General features: G+C 45.2%; 3 non-coding genes across 3 annotated transcripts; all 3 read right to left on the reverse strand.

Annotated features, from left to right (window-relative positions):
* Positions 1 to 8181: 8181 nt before the first annotated feature.
* Positions 8182 to 8266, reverse strand: trnak-uuu (transfer RNA lysine (anticodon UUU)). The gene is given in 2 exon segments: positions 8182 to 8217; positions 8230 to 8266. It is a non-coding gene; the product is annotated as a tRNA-Lys (tRNA).
* Positions 8267 to 11625: 3359 nt separating this feature from the next.
* On the reverse strand, positions 11626 to 11699 carry trnat-ugu (transfer RNA threonine (anticodon UGU)). The gene has a single exon. It is a non-coding gene; the product is annotated as a tRNA-Thr (tRNA).
* Positions 11700 to 18511: 6812 nt separating this feature from the next.
* trnar-acg (transfer RNA arginine (anticodon ACG)) lies at positions 18512 to 18584 on the reverse strand. Its single transcript has one exon. It is a non-coding gene; the product is annotated as a tRNA-Arg (tRNA).
* Positions 18585 to 21248: the final 2664 nt, after the last annotated feature.

The following is a 21248-nucleotide window of genomic DNA, read 5'->3' on the forward strand; positions in this document are numbered from 1 at the left end:
TCTCTCTCTCTCTCTATCCCTCCAAGTGACTACGGTGCGGTCTCTCTCTCTCTCTCTCTATCCCTCCAAGTGACTACGGTGCGGTCTGTCTCTCTCTCTCTCCCTCCAAGTGACTATGGTGCGGTCTCTCTCTCTCCCTCTATCCCTCCAAGTGACTACGGTGCGGTCTCTCTCTCTCTCTCTCTATCCCTCCAAGTGACTACGGTGCGGTCTCTCTCTCTCTCTCTCTCTCTATCCCTCCAAGTGACTACGGTGCGGTCTGTCTCTCTCTCTCTCCCTCCAAGTGACTATGGTGCGGTCTCTCTCTCTCTCTCTATCCCTCCAAGTGACTACGGTGCGGTCTCTCTCTCTCTCTCTCCATCCCTCCAAGTGACTACGGTGCGGTCTCTCTCTCTCTCTCTCTATCCCTCCAAGTGACTACGGTGCGGTCTCTCTCTCTCTCTCTCCATCCCTCCAAGTGACTACGGTGCGGTCTCTCTCTCTCTCTCTCCATCCCTCCAAGTGACTACGGTGCGGTCTCTCTCTCTCTCTCTCTATCCCTCCAAGTGACTACGGTGCGGTCTGTCTCTCTCTCTCTCCCTCCAAGTGACTATGGTGCGGTCTCTCTCTCTCCCTCTATCCCTCCAAGTGACTACGGTGCGGTCTCTCTCTCTCTCTCTCTATCCCTCCAAGTGACTACGGTGCGGTCTCTCTCTCTCTCTCTCTCTCTATCCCTCCAAGTGACTACGGTGCGGTCTGTCTCTCTCTCTCTCCCTCCAAGTGACTATGGTGCGGTCTCTCTCTCTCTCTCTCTCTCCCTCTAAGTGACTATGGTGCGGTCTCTCTCTCTCTCTCTCTCTCCCTCCAAGTGACTACGGTGCGGTCTCTCTCTCTCTCTCTCTCTCTCCCTCTAAGTGACTATGGTGCGGTCTCTCTCTCTCTCTCTCTATCCCTCCAAGTGACTACAGTGCGGTCTCTCTCTCTCTCTCTCTCTCTATCCCTCCAAGTGACTATGGTGCGGTCTCTCTCTCTCTCTCTCTCTATCCCTCCAAGTGACTATGGTGCGGTCTCTCTCTCTCTCCCTCCAAGTGACTACGGTGCGGTCTCTCTCTCTCTCTCCATCCCTCCAAGTGACTACGGTGCGGTCTCTCTCTCTCTCTCTCTCTCTATCCCTCCAAGTGACTACAGTGCGGTCTCTCTCTCTCTCTCTCTATCCCTCCAAGTGACTACGGTGCGGTCTCTCTCTCTCTCTTGCTGTGATCTGTTGACTGAAAAGTTCTCTTCTTCCTTGCCAGAATCTTGTGCGCCTTCCTCAGCTTTTGAGGTCTCTTCTTATTCCCTTTTTCAGTTTATGAGCAGTTCACTCTCACATCCACATCTCTCAGCCTGACCATTATTCATGTCTCTCAACCTTCAGAAGTTACATTCCAAGCATAACTCCTGGTCCCATCCGTGCATTGTTGTTACAGACTTAACAGAACCTTATTTAGAGTTTACATTGCCAGCCTTCACAGAACCGTTTGTATAAACAGACTTCTACTGACTGGCTTGTGGAGGCTCGAGATGGAGAAGCCTGAGCCTGCGTGACTCCTTGATTTAATGAACCTTCAGTCCCTTTATCTGCATGTCTTTTAGACATTATGCTATTACAGCACATTCCTCCCTTAGGTCTGTTAATTCCCACTTTACTGTTGTCAGCATCCTTTTAGTTTTAACTGCAAACTTGACTATAATAACCATCATGCATCCTTCTCGGCCCACTTTCTTATTGAATACACGTTACATGTTTCATTCTATATTAATACACAGTACAGTTTACATTTATAGATACATAGATTCACAGCACATTTTGTTCTACTTCTACTATTGATTATAATTATACTAAATTCTATCTGTTAATGGGTTAATCCTTACACGTTGTTCTTCCTGACTCTAAACACCGTAGTTCAGTCCTGGATGTGATTAACTGCAGAATCCAACCCCTGCAGTCACTTGTGAACTCGCTGGTGTCTCAGCACATGTGATGACTGAGTGAATCCCTTCCCACACACGGAGCAGGTGAACAGTCTCTGCACAATGTGCGTGAGTTGATGTGTCAGCAGTTCATTTCTGCTTTTAAAGCTGTTCTCAAAGTTACTGCATTAAAAGGTCACTCAATAGTGTGAACAAGTTGATATCTCAGAAGGTGGGATGAATTCGTGAATCCCTTCCCACACACGGAGCAGGTGAACAGTCTCTCCCCAGTGTCAGTGTGTTGGTGTTTCAGATCATTTGTTTTAAATCCCTTCTCACAGTCAGAATATTTCAGAGGTCTCTTGTCAGTGTGAACTCACTGGTGTCTCAGCAGGTGTGATGACCGAGTAAATCTCTTCTTACACAGGGAGCAGGTGAACGGCCTCTCCCTGGCGTGAGTGTGTCGATGTCTTCACAATTTGTATCTGTATTTAGAGCTCTTCGTGCAGTCAGAACATTAAAAAGGTCTCTCCCCAGTGTGAACAAGTTGGTGTGTCAGCAGTTTGGATGAAATAGTGAATCCCTTCCCTCACACGGAGCAGGTGAGCGGCCTCTCCCCAGTGTGAGTGCGTTGGTGTGTCAGCAGATTCCTTTTGCTTTTAAACCTCTTCTCACAGTCAGAACATTTAAAAGGTCTCTCATCGGAGTGAACTCGCTGGTGTCTCAGCAGGGTGGAAGAATGAGTGAATTTCTTCCCACACACGGAGCAGGAGAACGGTCTCTCCCCAGTGTGACTGCGTCGATGAATTTCCAGCTCTGATGGGTAATTGAATCCCTTCCCACAGTCCCCACATTTCCACGGTTTCTCCATGGTCCGGGTGTCCTTGTGTCTCTCCAGGTTTGACGATCAGTTGAAGCCTCGTCCACACACAGAACACGTGCACGGTTTCTCCCCGCTGTGAACGGTGTGATGTTTTTTCTGGCTGTGTAACTGGTTAAAGCTCTTTCCACAGTCAGTGCACTGGAACACTCTCACTCGGGTGTGTGTGTCTCGGTGCTTTCCCACTCACACTGATGTTTGAAATCTTCTCCCACAGTTAGAACAGACAAACATTTCTCCTTCCACATTCAAAGGCCGATGATATTCAGGTCCTGATGAATCGAGTGACTCTGTCAGATCTTGGCGTGCTGTTTGGTTTGAGTTTCCCTCTGCAAATCCTCCCCATCTAATACCCTATAAAGGAGTTTATAAAAGTCATCACTGTAAGTACAGGGTAGAAATTCAGAACAGACAATTCTAGTTTCTACAAAACCTTCTTTCCTCTCTTGTGCCTCAAAGCTGTAAATCCCCATCCCACACAATCTCCCTCTTCCCTGTGCTGAAATCCAAACTCATCACATCATCTTTCAGTGGCCCGAAACCATGAGTGAAAGGGTGAGAGAGTGAGTGTGAGAGAGTGAATGTGAGAGAGTGAATGTGAGAGAGTGAATGCGAGAGAGTGAATGTGAGACAGTGAATGTGAGAGAGTGAGTGTGAGAGAGTGAATGTGAGAGAGTGAATGTGAGAGAGTGAATGTGAGTGTGAGAGAGAGAGTGTGAGTGAATGTGAGAGTGTGAATGTGAGAGTGAGAGTGAGAGTGTGAATGTGAGAGAGTGAGTGTGAGTGAGTGTGTGAGTGAACGTGAGAGTGAATGTGAGTGAATGTGAGTGAGTGAGAGAGTGTGAGATAGTGAATGTGAGAGTGAATGTGTGTGAATGTGAGTGAGTATGAAAGAGTGAACGTGAGGGAGGGAGTGAGTGTGAGAGAGTGAGTGAGAGAGTGTGAGTACAGCAGTGGGCTCGGTGTGGAGAATGAAGTGGGGCAGGTGGAGCATGTTTCAGTGGGGCAGCAGTGATCATAATCTCATTAGGTTTAGAATATTTATGGAAAAGGACAGGGGACAGTCAAATGTGAAAATTCTGAACTGGAGGAGGGCTAATTCCAGTGAGTTAAAAAGGGATCTTGTCCAGGTGAATTGGAATCAAAAATTGTCAGGCAGAACAGTAATTGAACAATGGGAGGCCTTCAAGGAGGAGTTGGTTTGGGTACAGAGTAGACAGATTCCCACGAGGAGGAAAGGAACAGCATCCAAAGCTCGAGCTCGGATGAATAAAGATATAGAGATCACCATTTCTCCTTCATTTACAGACGATCACTGGCCGATCATCATTTCTCCTTCATTTACAGAAGTTTCCTGACTGATCACCATTTCTCCTTAATTTACAGACATTCCCTGACCGATTACCGTTTCTCCTTCATTTAAAGACGTTCCCTGACTGATCATCATTTCTGCTTCATTTGTAGACGCTCCCTGACCAATCACATATCGCCTTCATTTACAGATGCTCCCTGACCAATCACATTTCTCCGTCATTTACAGACGCTCCCTGACCGATCACCAGTCCTTCAATTACAGACACTCCCTGACCGATCGCCATTTCTCCTTCAATTACAGACGCTCCCTGACCGATCGCCATTTCTCCTTCAATTACAGATGCTCCCTGACTGATCACCATTTCTCCTTCATTTACAGATGCTCCCTGACTGATCACTATTTCTCCTTCATTTACAGACGCTCCCTGACCGATCACCATTTCTCCTTCATTTACAGACGCTCCCTGACCGATCACCATTTCTCCTTCATGTGCACACTCCCTGACCGATCTCCATTTCTCCTTCAATTACAGATGCTCCCTGACCGATCTCCATTTCTCCTTTAATTACAGACGCTCCCTGACTGATCACCATTTCTCCTTCATTTACAGACGCTCCCTGACCGATCACCATTTCTCCTTCATTTACAGACACTCCCTGACCGATCTCCATTTCTCCTTCAATTACAGATGCTCCCTGACCGATCACCATTTCTGCTTCATTTACAGACGATCCCTGACGATCACCATTTCCCCTTCATTTACAAACGCTCCCTGACCGATCACCATTTCTCCTTCATTTACAGACGCTCCCTGACCGATCACCATTTCTCCTTCATTTACAGACGCTCCCTGACCGATCACCATTTCTCCTTCATTTACAGACGCTCCCTGACCGATCACCATTACTCCTTCATTTACAGACGCTCCCTGACCGATCACCATTTCTCCTTCATTTACAGACGCTCCCTGACCGATCACCATTTCTCCTTCATTTACAGACGCTCCCTGACCGATCACCATTTCTCCTTCATTTACAGACGCTCCCTGACCGATCACCATATCCTCTTCATTTACAGACGCTCCCTGACCGATCACCATTTCTCCTTCATTTACAGACACTCCCTGACCGATCACCATTTCTCCTTCATTTACAGACGCTCCCTGACCGATCCCCATTTCCCCTTCATTTCCCGGCGGGTAGTGAGGGGGGGATAATGTTCACTGTTTTATATTCGGGTCTGGGGCCGCACTCGGGGTTTGTAAAGCCTGAGCCTGGGCCTGAGCCCGGACCCGGGCCCCGGGGTTTATTGAGCCTCTTGCTCCGATCCTCTGACCTGCACCGAACGCGCTCCTCCCGCAGCCTCGACTGGCCGCGCATGCTCAGGACACACTGCCCGATAATGAGTCACTACTGCGCCTGCGTGCTGGGCTCCACTGATTCAGATAGGGCACAATCTGCACCGCGCTGCATGCTGGGTGATGCAGCCGCCATTGATGATCTTAATATCAGGCCGAAAAACAAAGACATCAGAAGCAGGGAGAGCGCGTTTGGACCAAGGATAATAAAATAAACTGAAACCCCAGCGCTTCGAGCCATTAAAACCGGCACAAACACACAGCATAGAAGCCCCCCCTCCACCCCGAATTTGGTGAACTCCAGAAAAAAAATTTTCAGTGACTTTTATTAATTTCGTTTTATTAAATGTTGCAACTGAAGGGTTCAATTAATTTTTATTTTCCAAATGCACCTCGGGACCGCCAGTCTCACAATTAATCCCGCCTGGCGATTAAGGAGAGTTCCGGACCAATAGGAGGAGCGGAAATTTATAGGCATTTCATCTCACTCGTGGGGTGTTGCAGGGATCAGTACTGTGGCCTCAATTATTTACAATGTATATCAATGATGTGGATGAAGGAACAATTGTAAACAATTTTACAACACCAAGTTATAGTCCAGCAATTTTATTTTAAATTCACAGAGGAACAGAGTGTCTTGTGGCCAGATTTGCTGATGGTACAAAGATAGGTGGAAAAGCAAGTTGCAATGAGGACACAACGTGTCTGCGAAGGGATATTGACAGGTTAAGCGAATGGGCAAAAAATTGGCAGATGGAATATAATGTGGGAAAATGTGAAGTCATTCACTTTGGGAGGGAAAAAATATTTTGCTTTTTTATTTGAATGGAGAAATACTACAAAATGCTGCAGTACGGAGGGATTTGGGTTTCCTCGTGCAAGAAAGACAAAATTCAACATACAGGTGCAGCAGGTAATCCGGAAGGCAAACGGAATATTGGCTTTAATGTCTCGGGGGATGGAGCACAAAAGCAGTGAAGTCATGCTACAAATGTGCAGGGTGCTGGAAATGTACAGGAACCTAAAGCAATTAAGATTAGTAAAGAAAAAGTACTGGAGGAATTAATGGGACTAAAAGCTGACAAATTCTTTGGACCTGATGGCCGACATCCTTGGGTTTAAAAAGAGGTGGCTGCAGAGAAAGTGGATGCACTGGTTTTATCTTCCAGAGTTCCCATGATACGAGAAAGGTCCCCATGGATTGGAAGGTACCAAATGTAACCCCGTTATTCAATAAAGAGGGAGAGAGAAAACAGGGAACTACAGAACCTTTAGCCTGACAATAGTAGGAGGGAAATTGCGAGAATCTATTACTAGGGACGTGGTAACAGGGCACTTAGAAAATCATAATATGATTAGGCACATGCAACACGGTTTTATGAAAGGGAAATCGTGTTTGACAAATCTATTTGAGGTTTTGAGGGTGTTGATAGCAGGGTAGATAAGGGAGAACCAGTGGATGTAGAATATTTGGATTTTCAAAAGGCATTCGATAAGGTGCCACACAAAAGTTTGTTGAACAAGATTAGGGTTCATGGGATTCTGGGTAATATATTAACATGGATTGGGGATTTGATGACGTCGAGAAAACAGAAAGTTGGAATAAACAGTTCATTTTCGGGTTGGCAGGTTGTAACTAGTGGGGTGCCGTGAAGATCAGTGCTTGGGCCTCAGATATTTACAATCTATATTAATGACTTAGATGAGGAACCGAGTGTAATGTATCCAAGTTTGCTGACGATACAAAACTGGGTGGGAAAGTAAGCTGTGAGGAGGACGCAAAGAGGATGCAAAGTGATACAGACAGGTTAAGTGAGTGGGCTAGAAGTTGGCAAATGAAGTATAAAGTGGGGAAATGTGAGGTTATTAACTTTGGTAGGAAGAATAGAAAAGCAGAATATCTTTTAAAAGGTGAGAGAGTATGAAATGTTGGTGTTCAGAGGGATTTGTGTGTCCTTGTACACGGATCACAGAAAGTTAACATGCAGATGCAGCAAGCAATTAGGAAAGCAAATGGTGTGTTGGCCTTTATTGCGAGGTGGTTGGAGTACAAGGAAAATGAAGTCTTGCTGTAATTATATAGGGCTTTGGTGAGACCACATCTGGAGTACTGTGTACAGTTTTGATCTCCTTACCTGCGGAACGATACACTTGCCTTAGAGTGGGTGCAACAAAGGTTCACTAGATTGATTCCTGGGATAAGAGGGTTGTCCTGTGAGGAGAGATTGAGCAGAATGGGCCTATATTCTCTGGAGTTTACAATAATGAGGTGTTCTCATTGAAACATGTAAAATTCTTAGAGGGCTCGACAGGGTAGATGCTGGGATGCTGTTTCCCCGAGCTGGAGAGTCCACAACTAATGGTTATAATCTCAAGATAAGGGGCCGGCCATTTGGTACAGAGATGAGGAATAATTTCTTCACTGAGAGGGTTGTGAACCATTGGAATTCTCCACCCCAGAGGGCTGTGGATGCTGAGCCATTGAATAGATTCAAAACTGAGGTAGATAGAATTTTGGACACGAAGGAACTCAAGGGATATGGGGATAGGTCGGGAAAGTGGATTTGACGCCGAAGATCAGCGATGACGTTATCAAATGGCGGAGCAGGCTCGAGGGACTGAATGGCCAATTCTTGCTCCTTTCGCTGATGTTGGTCCGCTGGAAAAGCAGAACTTGCCAGCTGTTTTAAAACTTTTAGCCTGAACAGGGACTTGAACCCTGGATCCTCAGATCACCACCTGTTTTAAAAGTCTGATGCTCTACCGACTGAGCTATCCAGGCTCGCTGTTGGATTGGTTTCCATCATACAGATTCATGGTGGGACTCTGAATTATCCCTGTCGATGGAGAAGAAGGGGAGAATTCCTTTTTACAATTTTCAGCAACGTGTTGAGGAGAATCCTTGTTTCTGTTGAACATGATGTAAGAAACATGGACAGAGAACTCGTGATTTTACAATTCTTCTTGTTTGTACAAAATTTCTTGTCATTCGTTCGCAGCAATTAAAAAAAACACTTTACCCAATGGCTCAAAAGCTGAACTTGTTCCACACGGGAGCTGGGAAAGGCCTCTCGACATTTCAGCCGATCAACAATTGAAAGCTGAATAATTTCACCCGTTACACCGTGACACCAGGCAGCAGGTTTGCCTCCCGAATTTTCCCTACACGACACTTCAAACCGATGAATCCCTGCTTCACGGAAAGAAGAATTGTGTGTTTGGTTCTTTAGATTTAAAGATGTCGTGCCGGCCGCTTTACCATTTCAGCTCTCGCCAATCGCCCCCTCTCCCTCCTATAAACAAATAAACTCTCGCCTGCTATTGCAAGACGGGGGGCCAGAGGAGCCTCAGTGCCCACATGGGGACATGAAGAAGTCGATGTGTTATGGAACTGGTTGTACCTTGAACTCCAGTCAAAATGTTTAGAAGGTTCAACTACTTTAGATGGCGCTGAAACTCACAACCCCAGCATTTCTCGAGTGTATAATTATTGTAGAAATAACGCGCGCTGACCGATTGCTCCACTGGAGCCGCGCACGGTCTGTGTCCCCAGTGCTCCCATCAAACAGCTTCATCCTCGGTCTCTCAATTATCACTTCCTGATCTTTCCCACACAGAAGCCTCCAACCAAGAGGCGATTCGTTAAACATCCGCAGTGACCTTTAAAAGCCGTGGAATCTGAAACAAAACCCCAGACAATAAAAGTTCTTAATTATATTATTAGTGACTTAAGGACAATTATTTTCATGGTACTTTAAGGAGGATTTGGGTAAAGTGGGAGCTGAAATTATGAAACTCTCTCTGGGCTGTCGGTGATTGGAGAGATGGGCGTTATTTCATTTGAAAACCGAGGCTCGGAACTTCCTGATGGAGAAGTGTGAGAGAAGATTGTGGTTAGTGGCAGTTGCCGGGGAGATCGAGAGGAGAGGGAGAAAAGTCAAAGTCACAGCTGTGACAGCTCAAGTGCTCTGCTTATCTGCAATATTTAGACAGTAATGTACAGTACAGGGCAAACCAGTTTAGAATGTGACCGTGACACGTAAATGTGACGACACGTTCTTGTTTCTGGGCTCATTGAGGTCGGGGTATAATTCTCGATGCGAGGTTCATATCCCGGCGAATCCCGAATTTAGCCCGGGACTTTTGATCTTGATCTGCGGTTCAAACTTTTGCAAAGAGGGAAAGGAAGTCCCCAAATCACTCCACCTGAATCTCAAGCGCTTTCGGAAGAAATTCAGTTCAAACAATCAGGACTTTCAAGGCACCTCAATGACCTGCACTTTCATTGATCGAGCTTTCTTTGCAATTACATTCGACCTTGAAACCGCTCTGGTCTTTCATCTCACTGAAGTAGAGTGTGGCCGCTCTGTATCTGTGAGCATGTCGGTGACGAGGTTCGCTCTGATATTGGTCGCTTTCAATTTTTAAAAATTTCACCAAGCTCAGGGAAAAGAAACCGAGAATCGAATTGTCCCTGTAAGTGATGAATTGAAGGGATTGGTGCTCCAAGCAGATCTGGAAAATGCGCAGTGCGGTCGCTCAGGAATTCCAAATCCACCCTCTCGCCACTCGGCGATCATATTAACTGAGCTTTACTCTGGCCCAGTGTCACCGCGCTGAAATCGAGTATTTCTCCGGCACGTTTCTCTTAACTTCACAGTTGCTGGTTTAAGAGTGAAGACCGGCTCGTTGGATTTTCACTCCTGCAAGTTTCAACCATTCATTTTGGACTGGATGGAGACAACTGTTCTATTGGTCACTGCAATCAAAAAGTTCAGCTCAGTGAGTTACTGGTTCAGTGGGTGAATTCTTCACCTGTCTCGGTGGTGCTATCGGTTGGTGTGAAAGTTTGATGGTTCGAGCCCTAATTTCATTTTCCCTCAGGATTCATCGCCTCAAAGTTCCAGGGTTTCAATGTGTGTTTTGTCTGCAAGAAAATGTACCGTGATCATTGCCGGCTGAGCAGGGCTGATATTCCACCATTTACCCTGTTGTCGGAGAGCAGGCACATGAATCATATAAAGGAATGGAACATTGGCTTCACGGAAATCACAATTCATAACCCATTTATTTTAAACGGGTTTATTTTAAATGAGTTAACACCAGCCTTAAATGGTAGACTCAGGACTGTCACACAAACAGGTTAAATCTTCATAGAATAATTACCACGGTCATTTTTAGACTGGATGCCTCACGGTGACTTTTCTGTCAGTGAAGAGAGACGAGAAAGACCAAAGTGCCGTTTGCCCCTCTCAGTGTGGCCCTGAAGTACTGTGTCCAGGCTGAAGTTCTGTTCCCACCGGACGATCCTCCCCCCAGATTGTCCTTTCTGAGCTCCAGTCAGGTGATGCTAAACACTCAGGTGGGAAAGACCAAAATCTACAACAAGGGTTTAAAACAAAGCTGATTTATTTAACAGATATCCAGAATATTAAACTCCAGCCCAGTTATAGGGCTTATTAACATCAGGAGAAACAAACCCCAACTGTCAGAATGAACATGGTTCAGTCCTGGATGGGATTAACAGCAGAATCCAACTCCTGTCGTCACTTTTGAACTCCCTGGTGTCTCAGTACGTGTGATGACTGAGTGAATCCCTTCCCACACACGGAATCATAGAATCAGAGAATGCTACAGCACAGAAGGAAGCCATTCGGCCCATCGTGTCTGTGCCGGCCGAAGAAGATCTATCCAGCTTAATCCCACTTTCCAGGGCTTGGTCCGTAGCCCTGTAGGTTCCGGCACTTCAAATGCACATCCATGCACTTTTGAAATGAGTTGAGGTTTTCTGCCTCGACCACCCTTTCAGACAGTGAGTTCCAGACCCCGACCACCCTGTCCACTTCTGTGTATCCTCGAACTTTATCACTGCTATCCGGAGGTCGAGGAGACAACCATTCGCTCCTCGATGACATAAATCGTGAATTATACCCTGACCCCGACGAGCCCAGAAACAAGAACGTGTCCTTAAATTAAAGTGTTACAGACACATTCTATGAGAGGTCTGTCTGTGCGATGAAATGGTGTTTTTGAACAGTCATTCTGATATTGGTTTCCTCCTCAAACCTCAACAAATACCAATTCCAAAGTGTGACTTTGTCGCTGAATTCCACAAATTAGGTAAAAATAATAAGTAACACAAGGCACTGCTGGGAGTTGAACCCAGGATCGCCTGTTCACAAGACAGATGCTTTAACCAACTAAACCACAGCACCAATTCACAGCACCTGTTCCCCACCTCGTCTCACTAATATCGATCAGTGACACGTTACTGTCTGTTCGAGGCACAGACCGTTTTATCTTTGTCTATTTCCCTTGTCCGTTTACCTGTGCATCCTGATACTGCCTGCATTTCTCGCTGTGTTTATCTTTGTGTATCCATCAGTGCGTTGATACACCGATGATTAAGTGTGCTTGTGTTTGTTACATTAAATAAATTCGGGGTTCAGACAATTCTCGCTCTGACATTGGAGAACTATTGAGCTGAACTTTACAGCGAAGTCTTGTTTATTGTGGTGCTGAAACGAAAAAACCGAAGAGGTCCAAAAAGGGAAAAGGAGCAAAAAATTGTGAAGGAAAATAACGACAACAATCAAGGTATTTACAGGTATATTAAGAGAAAAAAGGGTGACTAAGAGTAATGTGGGCCCCTTAAAGACAGATGGAGGTGATATTGTAATTGAAAATCAGGAAATGGCAGAGTTGCTAAATATTTACTTTGCATCGGTCTTCATAGAAAAGGATGAGGCGAACATAGCAGAGACACGAGGAAAACTGTAAATAAATCAAGGGGATTCAGTGTAAATAAAATAATGGCAATGGAGAAAATAATGAGATTGAAGATTGTCAAATCTCCAGGACCTGATGTTTACCATCCCAGGGGAATAAGAGGAATAGGTAAGGAACTTGTACATGCTTACTCATGATCGATCAAAACTCTCTTGATTCAGGAATTGTTGCTTTAATTGAAACATTGTCAATGTCACTCCATTATTTCGGATGGGTCGGAGAGATAAAGTTGGAAATTCTAGGCCTATCAGTCTGACGCCTGTTGTGGGGAAGTTACCAGTATCCGTTATTGGGGAAAGAATGACTGAACACTTGAATAAATATGGAGTAATCAGAGAGAGCCAGCATGGATTTGTAAAGGGGAAGTCAAGTCTAACAAAGCTCGTTGAACTTTTTGAAGATGTAACTAACGTGCTCGATAATGGAGTGTCTCTGGGTGTTAGATGGACATTGACTTCCAAAGGCATCCAATAAGGGACCACATAAGAGACTGTCAACAAAAATTAGCGTGCGTGGAATTTAAGGCAACCTATTGAAATGGGTCAGGAGTTGGTTAGAAGGTGGGAGGCAGAGGCCCGGGATAATAAGGGATGTACTCAAATTGGCCGGATGTGATTAGTTCTGGGGCATCAGCTTTTTCCGATATGTATAAATGAGGGAGATGAAGGAATAGAGAGCCGAACACTCACGTTTGTCGCTGACATCGAGTTAGGAGGCGCAGTGAGTCGTGTAGATGGGAGCATAAAGTTACAAAGGGAAATTGATAGATTCAGTGAGTTGGTAAAACTGTGTCACATGGAGCTTACATCGAATGTACATCACAGAAACAGGCAATTCGGCCCAACTAGACTATACCGGTGTTTATGCTGCAGACGAGCCTCCTCCAACCCCTCTTCATCTAACCCTATGAGCAAACTCGAATATTCCCTTCTCCTCTATGTGCTTATCCAGCTTCCCCGTAAATGCATCCATTCTATTCGCCTCAACTACTCCTTGTGGTGGCGAGTTGAACATTCTAACGCCTCTCTGGGTAAGTCTGTTTCTCTTGAATGCCAGATTGGATACATTAGTGACTGTATTAATGTTTCAGAAGATGGGATGATCGAGTGAATCTCTTCCCACACACGGAGCAGGTGAAAAGTCTCTCCCCAGTGTGAGTGCATCGATGTCTCAGCAGTTCGTTTCTGATTTTAAATCTCTTCCCACAGTCAGAACATTTAAAGGTCTCTCAGTGTGAACTCGCTGGTGTGACAGAAGGAGGGATGACCGAGTGAATCTCTCCTTACACACGGAGCAGGAGAACGGCCTCTCCCCAGTGTGAACTCGCTGGTGTCTCAGCAGGTTGGATGACTGAATGAATCTCTTCCCACACACAGAGCAGGAGAATGGCCTCTCCCCAGTGTGGGAGCATTGGTGCATCAGCAGGGTGGATGACCGAGTGAATCCCTTCCCACACGCAGAGCAGGTGAACGGCCTCTCCCCAGTGTGGGTGCGTTGGTGCATCAGCAGGGTGGATGACCGAGTGAATCCCTTCCCACACGCAGAGCAGGTGAACGGTCTCTCCCCAGTGTGGGTGCGTTTGTGTGTCAGCAGATGAATTTTGCTTTTAAATCTCTTCTCACAGTCAGAACATTTAAAAGGTCTCTCATCGGAGTGCACTCGCTGGTGTGACAGAAGGTGTGATGACCGAGTGAATCTCTTCCCACACGCAGAGCAGGTGAACGGCCTCTCCCCAGTGTGAACTCGCTGGTGTCTCAGCAGGTTGGATGCCCAAGTGAATCCCTTCCCACAAGCAGAGCAGGTGAACGGCCCCTCTCCAGTGTGAGTGCGTTGGTGTGTCAGCAGATGAATTTTGCTTTTAAATCTCTTCTCACAGTCAGAACATTTAAAAGGACTCTCATCAGAGTGAACTCGCTGGTGTGACAGAAGGTGTGATGACCGATTGAATCCCTTCCCACACACGGAGCAGGTGAACGGCCTCTCCCCAGTGTGAGTGCGTTGGTGTTTCAGCAGGTTACTTTTGCATTCAAACCTCTTCTCACAGTCAGAACATTTAAAAGGTCTCTCCCCAGTGTGAACTCGCTGGTGTGTCAGGAGGCCGGATGACTGACTGAATCCCTTCCCACACACGGAGCAGGTGAACGGCCTCTCCCCAGTGTGACGGCGTCGATGAGTTTCCAGCTGTGACGGGTAATTGAATCCCTTCCCACAGTCCCCGCATTTCCACGGTTTCTCCATGGTCCGGGTGTCCTTGTGTCTCTCCAGGTTGGACGATCAGTTGAAACCTCGTCCACACACAGAACACGTGTACGGTTTCTCCCCGCTGTGAATGGTGTGATGTTTTTTCTGGCTGTGTAACTGGTTAAAGCTCTTTCCACAGTCAGTGCACTGGAACACTCTCACTCGGGTGTGTGTGTCTCGGTGCTTTTCCACTCACACTGATGTTTGAAACCTTCTCCCATGGATAGAACAGACAAACATTTCTCCTTCCACATTCAAAGGCCGATGATATTCAGGTCCTGATGAATCGAGTGACTCTGTCAGATATTGATGTGATCTTTGATTTGAGTTTCCCTCTGCAAATCCTCCCCTGTAAAAGGAGTTCATAAAAGTTATCAATGTAAGTACAGGATAGAAATTCAGATCAGACAACTCTACTTTCTATGGAACATTATTTCCTCTCTCATTCCTCAAAGCTGTAAATCCCCGTCCCACACACTCTCCCTCCTCCCTGTGCTGAAATCCAAACCCATCGCATCATCTTTCAGTGGCCCGAATCCATGAGTGAAAGGGTGAGAGAGGAATGTGAGAGTGAATGTGAGTGAGTGTGTGAGAGTGTGAGAGAGTGAGTGTGAGAGAGTGTGAGTACAGCAGTGGGCTCGGTGTGGAGAATGAAGTGGGGCAGGTGGAGCATGTTTCAGTGGGGCAGCAGTGATCATAATCTCATTAGGTTTAGAACAGTTATGGAAAAGGACAGGGGACAGTCAAATGTGAAAATTCTTAACTGGAGGAGGGCTCATTCCAGTGAGTTAAAAAGGGATCTTGTCCGTGTGGATTGGAATCAAAAATTGGCAGGCAGAAGAGTAATTGAACAGTGGGAGGCCTTCAAGGAGGAGTGGGTTTGAGTACAGAGTAGACAGATACCCACGAGGAGGAAAGGAACAGCATCCAAAGCTCGAGCTCCCTGGATGAATAAAGATATAAAGATCAACATTTCTCCTTCTACATTAAACCTACAGGTCTAGTCAATTCCGTGGTCTCCGTGAGGAATTTTACTACGTGGATAATTTTAATACTGCGGCAAGTGCCACTGCCAATCCTGTCTCCAATAATGAGCCGAGCCCCTACCAGAGGCTACCGGCCTCACCCTCGAGGGCTTTATGCAGGGGCACCCCCCATCTGGAGTACAGGGCTATCCTGTTTCACTATACCACGTACCCTCCAATACAGGATCCGTTAGCCTACCTGCAGCGCAGTATCCCACTTCTGACACCAACTGTTAGACTCGAATTTTTGGAGCAAAACCAGACGGAGACGGAACTGCTGACAAAGTTAAAGTTTATTAGAAAACTTTGTGCACAAAGGGAGAGTGGTCAGCTTCCTCAAGCTCGTGAACAACTCTCAAAGGAACATCAGCACTACAAGCATGTTTACACCTTTCAATAAGCAACACCCACCTGCTGTGAAAGGTGAGGGTACATGTTTACATAACTACAGTGGGTTTCATTGGGTGGTATAGTCTGCCACTCACTTGTCAGGGGCTACCTTGGGTCGTCCCATGACATTAAACATCTCACATTCCTGAGGAGGACCCTTATCAGTAAACACATAAGTCCCAAACATTGAGACTGGGCGGGGGTCTTCACAAGTCCTGATCAGCTCATCCCTCACTCCCTTTTGTGCTGGGGTGACCTTGGAGATATCCACCGCTTCTCCCTTAATCATCCGAAGTGAGTTAGTTAGGATAAACAATGTCCTTGAGTAAACATTCCTTAGTGTGCTCTGGAGATAATCGAGGGGGTGGCCATAAATCCAACAAACCTGCCTTTGTCAGCTCTTACAGTGTGGGTTACGAACTGCTCCCATAATGGTCAAGTATCCCATCATGCTTTGCTGCTACCTAAATGCTGCACATGCGATTTAACTATCGAATTTTTGTGAGGATAGGAGTGGCTAATCATTCTTTATTATATATATATCAGGTTAGGTGAGGGGAGGCTGGAGGTTTTGGATCTGTGTTCACAAGCGTATTTTTCCAGTCCAACAACAGTGAGGAGGAGAGTGACAGGACAAAGACAGGTTGGTGGAATGGGCAGAAACATGGCAGATGAAATTTAACGCAAAGAAGTGCGAAGCGATACATTTTGGTGGAAGAACGAGGAGAGGAGAAATAAACTGAAGGGCACAATTCGAAAGGAGCTGCAGGAACCGAGAAATCTGGGGGTTCATGTGAACAAATCTTTAAAGATGGCCGGGCAGATTGAGAAAGCGGTTAAAGAAGCACACAGGATCGCGGGCTTTACAAATAGAGGCATAGAGTACATAAGGAAGGAAGTTATGATGAACCTTTATAAAACACTGGTTCGGCCACAACTGCAGTATTGTGTCCAGTTCTTGGCACCGCACTTTAGGAAGGAGGTGAAGGCCTTCGAGAGGGTGCAGAACAGATTTATTAGAAAGGTTCCAGGAATGAAGGACTTCAGTTACGTGGACAGACTGGAGAAGCTGGGGTTGTTCTCCTTAGAGCAGAGAATGTTGAGAGGATATTTCGTCGATGTTTTTAAAAAGATGAAGATTCCAGACAGAGTGGATCGAGAGAAACTGTTCCCATGGGCGGAAGGGTCAAGAACCACAGGACAAAGATTTATGGAGATTGCAAAAGAATCAAAGTCAACATGAGGAAAAACGCTTTTACACAGCGAGTGGTTAAGATCTGGAATTCACTGCCTAAGTGAGTGCTGTAGGCAGATTCAATCGTGGCTTTCAAAAGAGAATTGGATAAGTACTTGAAGGGAAAAAAATGCAGGGCCACGGGTAAACTTGGTGGGGGAGTGGGGGGAGGGGGTGTGACAAGCTGGATTGCTCTTGCAGAGGGCCAGCACGGACTCGACGTGCCGAACGGTCTCCCTCCGTGCTGTCACCATTCTATGATTCTGGGATTCAAAGAGGCAGAAACTAAATAACTCAAACAAACTTGTGAAACCCGAGATCTTTAGATCTTTATTCTAACGCCCTCCCAACTGAACGATTTCCGTCCCACTGCAAATTGAACTTTGTGTCATTGTGTTGGAAGAAAATATAACCCCAGGAGGAATTACCCCTCCCGGTCAATCCGCACTTCATATATAAACATCGCACTCATATATACACACCCACAGTTCATATATAAACATCGCACTCATATATACACACCCACAGTTCATATATAAACATCGCACTCATATATACACACCCACAGTTCATATATAAACATCACACTCATATATACACACCCACAGTTCATATGTAAACATCGCACTCATATATACACACCCACAGTTCATATATAAACATCACACTCATATATACACACCCACAGTTCATATATAAACATCACACTCATATATACACACCTACAGTTCATATATAAACATCACACTCATATATACACACCCACAGTTCATATATAAACATCACACTCATATATACACACCCACAGTTCATATATAAACATCTCACTCATATATACACACCCACAGTTTATAACAGAACAGCGCACTCCTAATCCACACCCAATTTATATTCACCCAAAGTCCTGTTCACAGCTCTTACCAAAGTCTGAACACTGAAAGTTGAACTGTTTTCCAGATACTGTCCGTCCTACTTTGTAATTTTAGCATCGGATTTTATGCAGGATAGCGGTCCTGCCGGTGAATGCTGCTTCGAACGGAAGTCTCGGTGTCCAGGAGCTGGCGGGGATTGGAAAGCTCTTGTGTCACACGAAGTGTCTGAAAGGCCCGGATACACCTGAAGGTTATCAGTGCGGTGCCCACACCTCGTGCTGTAATGTTAGCGAGCCGGACATCAACTTAAAAGGCGGCTTGTTGCAAACACGTTGTGGTCACAGTTTCATTCTATACATAACTGAACCTAAATCATTGAAAATGGAATGTTTTCTTTGCTGATTCACCATAAACAATATTTTATTATGAAATTTGATTTTTAGTTCCCCAGTGTCAGAGGGAAAATTGCATAAATGCGAGCCAGGTAGGAGTCGAACCTACAATCTTCTGATCCGTAGTCAGACGCGTTATCCATTGCGCCACTGGCCCAGCTGATGACTAATGTGTTTTATTTCATTTTTCATTCAGAATCAACCCACAGATTGACACAGAGAGATGAACACAGCGAGAGATCCAGACAGTGTCGGTAAACACAGCGAAATAGACAAGAGATATAGAAATGTACCAAACGGCCTCAAACTCCACCAGACAGTGGCGAGTATCTGACAGGTATCAGTGAGAGGAGGTGGTGAAGTTGCAGTTTGATTTGGCTCCGTGGCTGAGCTGCTCAAAGTGCCCGTTTGGTCGGGGCATTTTTTGTCTTCAGCCTCCTCTGTGATATTTACCCAATTTGTGAATTAAGCAACAAAATAACACAGAGCGGTATTTGTATTAGTTCCGGAGCCAACAAGGAAAGGATTCCAGATCTGCAGTATGTAAATGTTCCTGCATTGTACAGGCGGACCTCTCATACAATGTGTCCGAAACACCTTTTGAGGATATTGCTCTCGAGGGCTGATTGTACAAACTTCTTTACTTACAACCAGCAACCGAATCTCCATGAAGAGTTGCGAAGCGAAGCTCGTTTCAGAGCAGTTTTCGCTGTTCAGCTTTTGTAAAATTGGTTGAAACTCATTTTGAACACATCTGAGTATCAATGAGAAGGTCAGGCACAGGATTGTTGGGATGGAACCGTCTCTAACAATAAGTACAAAGTATAATTGATTATAAAGTGAAAAAGCCAATTCAGTCTCTCAGTCTCTCTCTCTCTCTCACTTTCTCGGTGAGTGAACGTAAACCAACAGAAGAAGCTAAAACAAAGAACTGAGCAGTTTTGTTTGTTTCCTTTTCCTTCGGGCGAGTACAGTTGAAGAGAATGATTTCTGTTTCCTGCTAGACAATTAACTGGAATGAGCAGTGTATCTGGTTCCCATGGTACCCAGTGAAATATCCACGTTTATATCTCCCATTCACACTGATACCTTCCTTCCTCACTAATTATAGGAAACTTTTGGTCAGGTTCAATCACACTTCAGAAGTCCAGAAGCGCAAAGCAAGGTCGACACCTCATGGTGACGTAACCTACAGGCGAGGGAGGTTTGCAGGTTTACCTGGAGCTGTAAATATATAAACTCCTTCCAATGTACAAACTCCCCTCACCAACAGTAATTCAATTCTAACTGATCTGAGACTTTGGTCATTTATGGTGATTATACTTTGTGGAGTTAAAGCAGCATTAAAATCCGTTGTGTGTTATATACATAGCCGTTCAGTCAATATAAAACATTGTCATCCGACCGACCATGTGCAATGCCACAGGGGGTATGTTAGGTTACGGACAGTTCCGCCTCCAGCAGTTGTTCTCTCGGTCACACATCCGACATCACCTCTCAGTCTCACACTTCAGAGTCACGCCTGAATATAACCACATTTCTGTTTCAGACTTTAACCTGGAGGTCAACAAATCACAAGTCAAGAGGAAAGGAACAAACAAATCAAATATTTAAGAATGTTAACGGATAGAAAATTCACCATCAATGACTGAGAAAAAAATGAAGCAAACGGATCAAGATGAACAATTAACAAAAGGTAACAATTAAAGAAAGGAGAAGGGGAACTGATCATATCGCCCCAAATAGTTTTTGAAAAATCCTTTTGGTTTACATCTTAGTTTCTCCGTTATGTTGGGGATGTCCAACTAGAAATATTTTTCTTAACATCATAAAGACAATTAGAATACAACTTTCACAAAGTTGGCCTTAATCTTACTTATACGATGGCGTGTTATGTGTTTGTAAAATCTACAATTGTTTTACCATTCTTTAAGTTTAGAGGGATGCTCTGAATATATGATCTACATTGAAACGTAAGTGGATTAATACAATAAAATGTGGAATTTTTTTTAATGAACATGAAGAGCTGCTTTTCCATGTTGGATATCGCGATATATTTATTTATGCAACTGTCATTTGTGAAATGATGGAATGTATTTATTTCTATATCTGTACCGGTAAGGAAATCCCCACTGGATCATTTCCAGGAACCAGTCAAGTACTTAAATTAGTTTGTCAAACCCAAAACACCCGTTGGGAATTGCTGATTGAAAATTTAAATGGCAATCGAGACCATCACAAAGTATTGGAACAAATATACCCGCTGAGGTTTCGGGGTTGTTACTGATTTATTTCTATCACTGAGTAACCTATTTTAAACAGGGTGAAGGTACAAATCTAATGATAAGAGTCTGGGTTGGAGAAGGAACAGATGAAAGTATGAAATTTAATTACACTGATTCCACAAACACTGCACACCACATCCCTTAAACATTGTTAACTGTTTCTACATAAAACTGGAGAGGGTGTAAATAGAAAGTAATAGAACAAAAAGCTCATTAATGTGTCAAATTTAATTTTGATATTGTTGCACAAACACTGAACATCCCATCGCTAAAACACTGTCCCGATCTAAAATCAGTCGGCAGGACCCTGAGCCACAGTGAAAATGTTGTGATTTCAACCTGGTTCAAAACACGCAGCCTTCTGATGTGGAGTCAGACGCGACTGTTCTTGCACCAGGCCCACAACAAGCGGCTGGAGCCGGATCCATTGGAGGGCGATCGGTGCAGACTGCCGCCGCGGCTCTCGGAATGTGAGAGGCGGAAGCAGGAGCAGCCTGACCGCCTCAACCACAGCACAGGATCCCCGCTCTCCTTCA

Source organism: Heptranchias perlo, unplaced genomic scaffold, assembly GCF_035084215.1.
Source record: "Heptranchias perlo isolate sHepPer1 unplaced genomic scaffold, sHepPer1.hap1 HAP1_SCAFFOLD_463, whole genome shotgun sequence".
Lineage (NCBI taxonomy): Eukaryota > Metazoa > Chordata > Chondrichthyes > Hexanchiformes > Hexanchidae > Heptranchias > Heptranchias perlo.